General features: G+C 49.5%; 1 long non-coding RNA gene across 2 annotated transcripts; it reads right to left on the minus strand.

Annotated features, from left to right (window-relative positions):
• Nucleotides 1-133: 133 nt before the first annotated feature.
• LOC117803864 lies at nt 134-3,993 on the minus strand. 2 transcript variants are annotated; one of them, XR_004627989.1, is made up of 3 exons: nt 3,926-3,993; nt 3,238-3,341; nt 134-1,060 (listed from the first exon to the last, which is right to left on the minus strand). It is a non-coding gene; the product is annotated as an uncharacterized LOC117803864 (long non-coding RNA). The 2 variants fall into 2 exon arrangements; XR_004627990.1 differs by lacking the exon at nt 3,926-3,993 and adding an exon at nt 3,723-3,847.
• Between the last annotated feature and the right edge of the window lie 2,488 nt (nt 3,994-6,481).

Raw genomic sequence — 6,481 nt, forward strand, 5'->3', positions numbered from 1 at the left:
ACAAACCAAAGAGGAGGAATGTTTGGATAAGGGAGAGAAAATTCCTGGCTCAGGAAATCCAGGAAGGCTTCGGGAAAGAGGCCACAGAACCAGCTGGGCCTTAAATGATGGTTAGGATTTCAAGAGGCAGACATGGAATGAGAGCGTTTTAGAAAGAACATCTAATCATCGAACTTTACATCAGAAACCAGGGATGTACTGTATGGTGACTAACATAATATAATAAAAAAAACCATTAAAATAAAAAAAAGAAAGAATATCTAGCTCAGAAAAAAGGTGGGGGTGCAAAGATGAGGGGTTTCTCCCAAGGAGATGAGAGACCCTGACTGAAGGGTGGGTGGCAGCAAGCTGGGAAGGAAGGCCTGGAGTTCGGTCATTGATGGTCCCAAATGCCAAGTGTGGTAGCAGGAAGTCACTGAAGATTTCTGAGTCGAGCAATCACATGACCATATCTGTGCTTTGGAGTTTTTACAGGTGAGGGAGTGAGTGCGGAAGGGTAAGATTTTAGGGACGTTCTACTGCTTCCTATGAGTCCCAGTTGAAGACGTAGATATTATCCCCTTCCTTCACGTTCTTCCCTCTCCCCACATCCCTGCTGCCCGCCAACCATGCAATCCACAGATGCTCAGCATCTCAATGTTGACAGGGGCTGGAGGGGAGTCCAGCCCCCATGGAGGCTTTCCTGAAGACTGGGAAGTGGCATGAGCCCTGCTCCCAGGAAGAGAGCCACAGAGCACAGGTGTGCTATGATAGGAAGTATTAGAGCTGCCGATTTATCAAAGTCTGGGGTGGTGATGATTATCACTGGGCATGTTCACCATCAGAAAGGAGAAGATGATCAGATAAGAAAACCCACTTGACAACAATCTCCTTTCACCTGTACTTGTTTCTGGGTATGTGCTGTTCTAAGAAGAACATTTGGTCCCTTTTTCGGTGAACTTGATTCCCCTGAGCCAGCTGTTTCTTCTTTCTCATATCACACAACGTGGGAGCTGGATAGAACTGAAGAGCCGTTTTGCCAATTCCCTCATTTAATGGAGAAGCGGAATGACTTGTCCACCTGCAATCAGCCAAGTTAGAACACAACCTTTTAAAAACATATAAAATATAAAAGCTGGAGGAGGGTCCCTACCATTCCCTCTATACACTTGGAAGCGGGGGTGGGGAGGCTTCCCTGTCACCCATGTCCACAAGCCTGTTGGATGCCCAGGAGGGACCAGCTCCGGCCGCAGTGTGGGCTGCGGGCCAGTGGCAGAGCCCCTCTACACCAGGTGAAATGTCGACAATACCTCTGACCGTGGCAGCAGGCGACCTGCCCACAGGGCCTGGCCTAGATGTCCCCAGCCCTGGCCTGACTCCTATTTTCACTCCTCTTAAAAACAGAAACGTAATGGAATTATAAACTGTTTAGAAGGGAATTTAACATTAAGAAAATGCAACTTATTCTGCTTGGCCTATACCAAAATACAAAGAGATTGGTGTGAAATCGCTTCCTCAATGAGAACCAAGTGAGACACGCTCAGTGGCTTCCCGGCGGGGGTGAGAAGGAGTTCTTCCTCTCTCTCTCTCTCTCACTCCCCCTGAGTCCTTGTGAAGAACCACCACACGTCGCGTAAAGTCCCTGCTGATGAAGAGTTCAGAGTTTATCGCTGTGCCCGGACACCTTTTCCAAGTGAGGGCCGCTGGCCTCGCCGTTTCAAAATATCCCCTCAGGACTTAACTGTCTTGTGCTTCGAGTTAAACTTATAAAGGAGAAAAGATAAATAAGGCAAGGAACGCTGGAAGTTCTGGGCAGATTTTCCTTGGACTTGGGCTTTGTCTAATCATCTGTGGTAAATCTCCAGGCTTTGGAGCCAGACCTTCTATTTCCAGAACAGTGTCCGTCAGCCTGAGGGCAGAGCCTTGGTTTGGCTCCTGGTTTAGAGAAGCAAGGCAAGGCCCCCAGCCTCAAAACAACCTCGTGTTAGAAAACATTGAAGCCTGAAGGACTGGGCTTCCTGAGAGTAAGATAAAGACAGACCAGAGAACTATGTCACCCAAGCAGCCCACTTTATGAGAGAGGATGAGGGCTGGACAGTAGGAAAGTAGTCTTCTGCCTAATACTGATGTCAGCTGTGGCTAATTGGATATAATGCATTCCACATAAGGAATTTTAATTTTTCTAAAAGCCCCATTTTAAAAAGCAAAAAGAAACAGAGAAATTAATTTTAATATTTTCACTGTATCCAAAAAATGATTATTTCAATATGTTGCCATGATAAAAACAATTAGGGAGAGATTTTACATTCTGTTTTGTCCTAAATCTTCAAAATCTGATGTGTATCTTACACTTAGAGCACATCTCATTTCAAACGAGCCACATTTCAAGTGATGAACAGCCACATGTGATTAATGGCCACTGTGTGGAACCCTTATAATCCTAGGACAGCAGTGTTCTGAAGAGGCTGCCTGCCTAATGGGGTAGGGGCAACAGTTCGGTTCTCCGGGAAGATGCCACCTCACAGTCTCGACAGGGTTTGTTTCATCTTCTCCCTGACCCTGTGAACTGGAGATTACTCTCTCCTGATTAACAATAAGGAAGCAGAATCAGTAGTCTAAAGGCTGGGCCAAAGTCACACGATGAAGGAGTGGATATGGGATTCAAGCCCAGGCCTCCTGACTCCTCATGCTGGCCATGCAGTGTTCTGGAAGAGCCCCACTTCCAGGAGACAATTTTTTGAAGCTCCAGAGGACTCTGGGTGACATCATTCTGTCTGGTCCCACACAGATTTCACCCTCTTTTTAGAAGATCGATGACACATCAACCCAACGGAGATGCACATCTGTGCATATTATCCAGGATGGTTTTTAGAAATGTGAGGTTAGTGGGGCACCTGGGAGGCTCAGTCAGTTAAGCATCGGCCTTCGGCTCAGGTCATGATCCCAAGGTCCTGGGATCAAGCCCTACATTGGGCTCCCTGCTCAGCGGGGAGCCTGCTTCTCCCTCTGCCTGCTGCTCCCCTTGCTTGCGCGCTCGCTCGCTCACTCACTCTCTCACTCTCAAATAAATAAAATCTTTAAAAAAAATAGAAATGTGGGATTAGGTGGGAAGGTGGATTCAAGCAGGCTGGTTTTGGAGTCCCTCTGGAGCGCCTTCTCCCTTCACCCCTCTGCTGGGCTTTTATCCTAGACTCACTCACTACAGACCTCTCCCAGCTCCTCACATCCCCCTGGTACCTTTGGGCTGAGGGTCATTACCTGTGTGCACTGCTCTCTGCGTACGTGATGAGGTGTGCTCAGCTGTTAGACTCGGGGTCCCTGCAGCAGATGTAACAGCGGCCTTCTGGAGAGAACGCCTAGACCTGAAGAGGGCAAATAAGTGGAGCAGCTGTTCAGAAGATAGAGGGGGACTTTCATATCATTTCCCTTCACGTCTACTGGTCCAGGTCAGTAGTGTTCTGGAAATGCATCCTCCATTCAAATCTAAACAACAGGGCATTTACCATTTCATCTAAATAGTGCCCAAGGCTTAGGCCTGGGTAAGTTCTGTCTACCATAATCAGTTCTGCTGCCGACTCAGAGATAGGATCCCCCAGGTGGCAGGGCCATGGGGCATTGTGGCATGTGGCTGCAGATAGAGTAAGGCTCTGTCCACTTATTTCCTATCTACCTCCCCGCTACTCCCCATCCCCTCCCCCCCCCCACAAACACTCTACAAATCAACACCTGGCCACATCTCCTACCTGCCAAGTCTTGCTCTGCCCTGAACACCGGGTTAAGATATCAGTTGGGGGACTCTCTCTGGGAGGTCCCAATGTCCCTCCCTCTTCCCCATCACCCTCTGTCTCTGCACGTGCGCACAGCCTGGACCCAGCACAAACTCATCCCTTAACTGAGGTCCTTTGCCTTCAAAGAGTTCTCTGAACAATGGCCAGCCCGTGCTCACCAGAGTGCAAACATCGCTCCCCTCTCTGCTCCCTGAAAGGCCATATGGAAACTCCCCCTCATTTGTTGGCCCACATCTGACGGAGCAAAGGGCTTTTATCTCAGAAGGAAAGAGCCCAGTTCTGAGCAGCAACCACGCCCCTAAGCACACACAAAGTCAAAAAGACATTTGTCCAAAAGGCCTGTCAGAGAAGTTTTGTGTGTGCGTGTGTGTTTTTAAAAGAATTTTCTCTTCCCGCCAAAATGTCTGTACCAGCAGCGGAAGGTCCGTGGAGAGCCTGCCATCTGACCTGCTCGGCAGGTCCCTAATTGCATCCCATCTGGTGTCTGGCACAGACAAAGGCCACCGGCCCAGCTCCGCCAAGGCCACCGGCCCAGCTCCGCCCCCAGCCTTTCTCCTGGCCGTTTTGTGCGTTCTTGCAGCATGCGCTGGGCCTCACCCCCCCTCCGCCCCCGGCTCAGGCCCGATGGGGCGCACTGCTAGCGGGCACCAGGCCCATGGGCCTCCCAGGCACTCAGACCTGGTGCACAGCACAGCTCGGGGGAGGAGGACAAAGGCCTCGCCTGGTGCCGACGGCCTGCACTTCGAGACGGGCACTGTGCACATTTTGTGAGCCAAATTCTGACAGGTGACGGCGGGGGGACTGGCTCTCAGCCAGAGAAAGGGGACGGACCAGCCCTAGGACCCCATCAAGTGTTGGCAGTATGCATTAAAATGCCCTTGCCTCTGACTCAGCAATTCCCAGCTCCTAGGAACGTCCCAGACTGCAACTCAGAAGGGCCCAGAGACAAAGGTGCCAAAGGTTCCCAGCACCCCCGCGCCCCCCCCCCCGCCTTTTTGCAAAACAGCAAAAGCTTGGAAGCAACTCTAACAATTAAGAATGGGCTGGGCTGCAGAAATTGTGGAATGTACACACTATAAAATACTGGGTAGTGATGAAAATTGATTCTGGAGGCCTGTGTGTGTTGGCATCAAAGGATAGCCACAAAAACATTCTTAAATTTAAAAAGCCAGTAACAAAATAATATATATAATATCATCCTCTTTCCTTATAAAATATCGTGTAAATTTATATACACATGCACGAATGTGTGTATCTCTGTATGTAGAAAAAAATATACGTACCTGTTAACCGCTTATTTCTGGATTTTGAGTTTATGGCTGAGTTTTCTTCTTACTTTTGATTATCTGTATTTTCTGACTTTTACACATTTTCGGTAATTGTATAATAAAGAAATTTTTTTAAAAGATTTTATTTATTTATTTGACAGAGATAGAGACAGCCAGTGAGAGAGGGAACACAAGCAGGGGGAGTGGGAGAGGAAGAAGCAGGCTCCTAGCGGAGGAGCCTGATGAGGGGCTCAATCCCGGAACGCCAGGATCACACCCTGAGCCGAAGGCAGACGCTTAACGACTGCACCACCCAGGCGCCCCAATGAAGAAATTTTTAAAATGAATGCCAGAGTCAGCTCTCTCATTTATTTATAAGGATTATCTAAAGCCATGGACTCGATGAAGTCACCTGAAGGAAAACATAGAGAAGGCTCCAGGGCAGAGGCCCAACGACACCAATATTTGGAAGTTGGGGGTAAGAGAAGGTGGACACAGGAAAGGAAACTGAGGGGCAGCGAGTAAGAAAGGAGAAAACCAGAAGGATTCCAGAGGCCAAGTGAACAAAGTGGCTCAGGCAAACGAGAGAGACACTGTCACAGGTCCCTCAGAGGTCAGATAATAAGATGAGCACAGCAAATTGCGCAATGGTTGGCAAGATGGAATTTTATCAGGATAAGAGGGAAGGTGAGGAAGTGGAGTTTTGCTGTGAAGAAAAGGCAGAAACATGGGAAATGGAGAGTGTTATCTGCTGAGGGAGGCTTTTTTTTTTTTTTTTAAGGTGGGAGCTATTTCAACACTGTCATAAGGATGACAAGAACGGTCAAGTAGCGAGGGATGCTGGGGAGAGAAGGGAGGGTGGTGAGGGCAACAAGCTTGGTGGCGAGGGGCCTCCAGCTGTCTCTCTTCAAGGAGGAAAAAGCACCAAAAAGCACTGCAACAGGTGGGCCCGATGCAGGCAGCTTGGGAGGCGTGGCCGGGAAAAGACGAGGTGTTTCCACACCCGTTCTAGACTTTTTTTTTAAATAAATGTATAAAAAGGAGCAAGCTGTGAGTGAAGGGAAGTCTGAGGAGAGAGATGAGCATGACCTCCTCAGATGGGAGAGAGTCACCTGTCCAGGGCTGCAGGGAGGACTGCTTGAGGCCTGTGGCATCCGTGCACGTTTTACAGAAGGTCAGTTAGCATGGCTGTGTGTTTGCCTCCAGCCCCACTGCAATGCTCTGACAGCGAGGGGGCTTCCCAGGGTGAGCAAGGAGAGGGCCAGGGCGTGGGTGAATGCTGCCCTGCAGGGAGGCTCTCTCCTCCAAGCATCCTTTCCCCGCCGGCGGCGTGCTGTAGCCCTTTGCTGGCAATGGCTCCTCCCAGCCCTGTCTAAAGCCTATTTAGCGACTGTAAGACTTAATTTAGGGGTCTGCAGGCTCCAAAGGGCTGAGGGGGGTGCCGTC

The sequence above is a fragment of the Ailuropoda melanoleuca genome, chromosome 9 (assembly GCF_002007445.2).
Source record: "Ailuropoda melanoleuca isolate Jingjing chromosome 9, ASM200744v2, whole genome shotgun sequence".
Classification (NCBI taxonomy): Eukaryota; Metazoa; Chordata; class Mammalia; order Carnivora; family Ursidae; genus Ailuropoda; species Ailuropoda melanoleuca.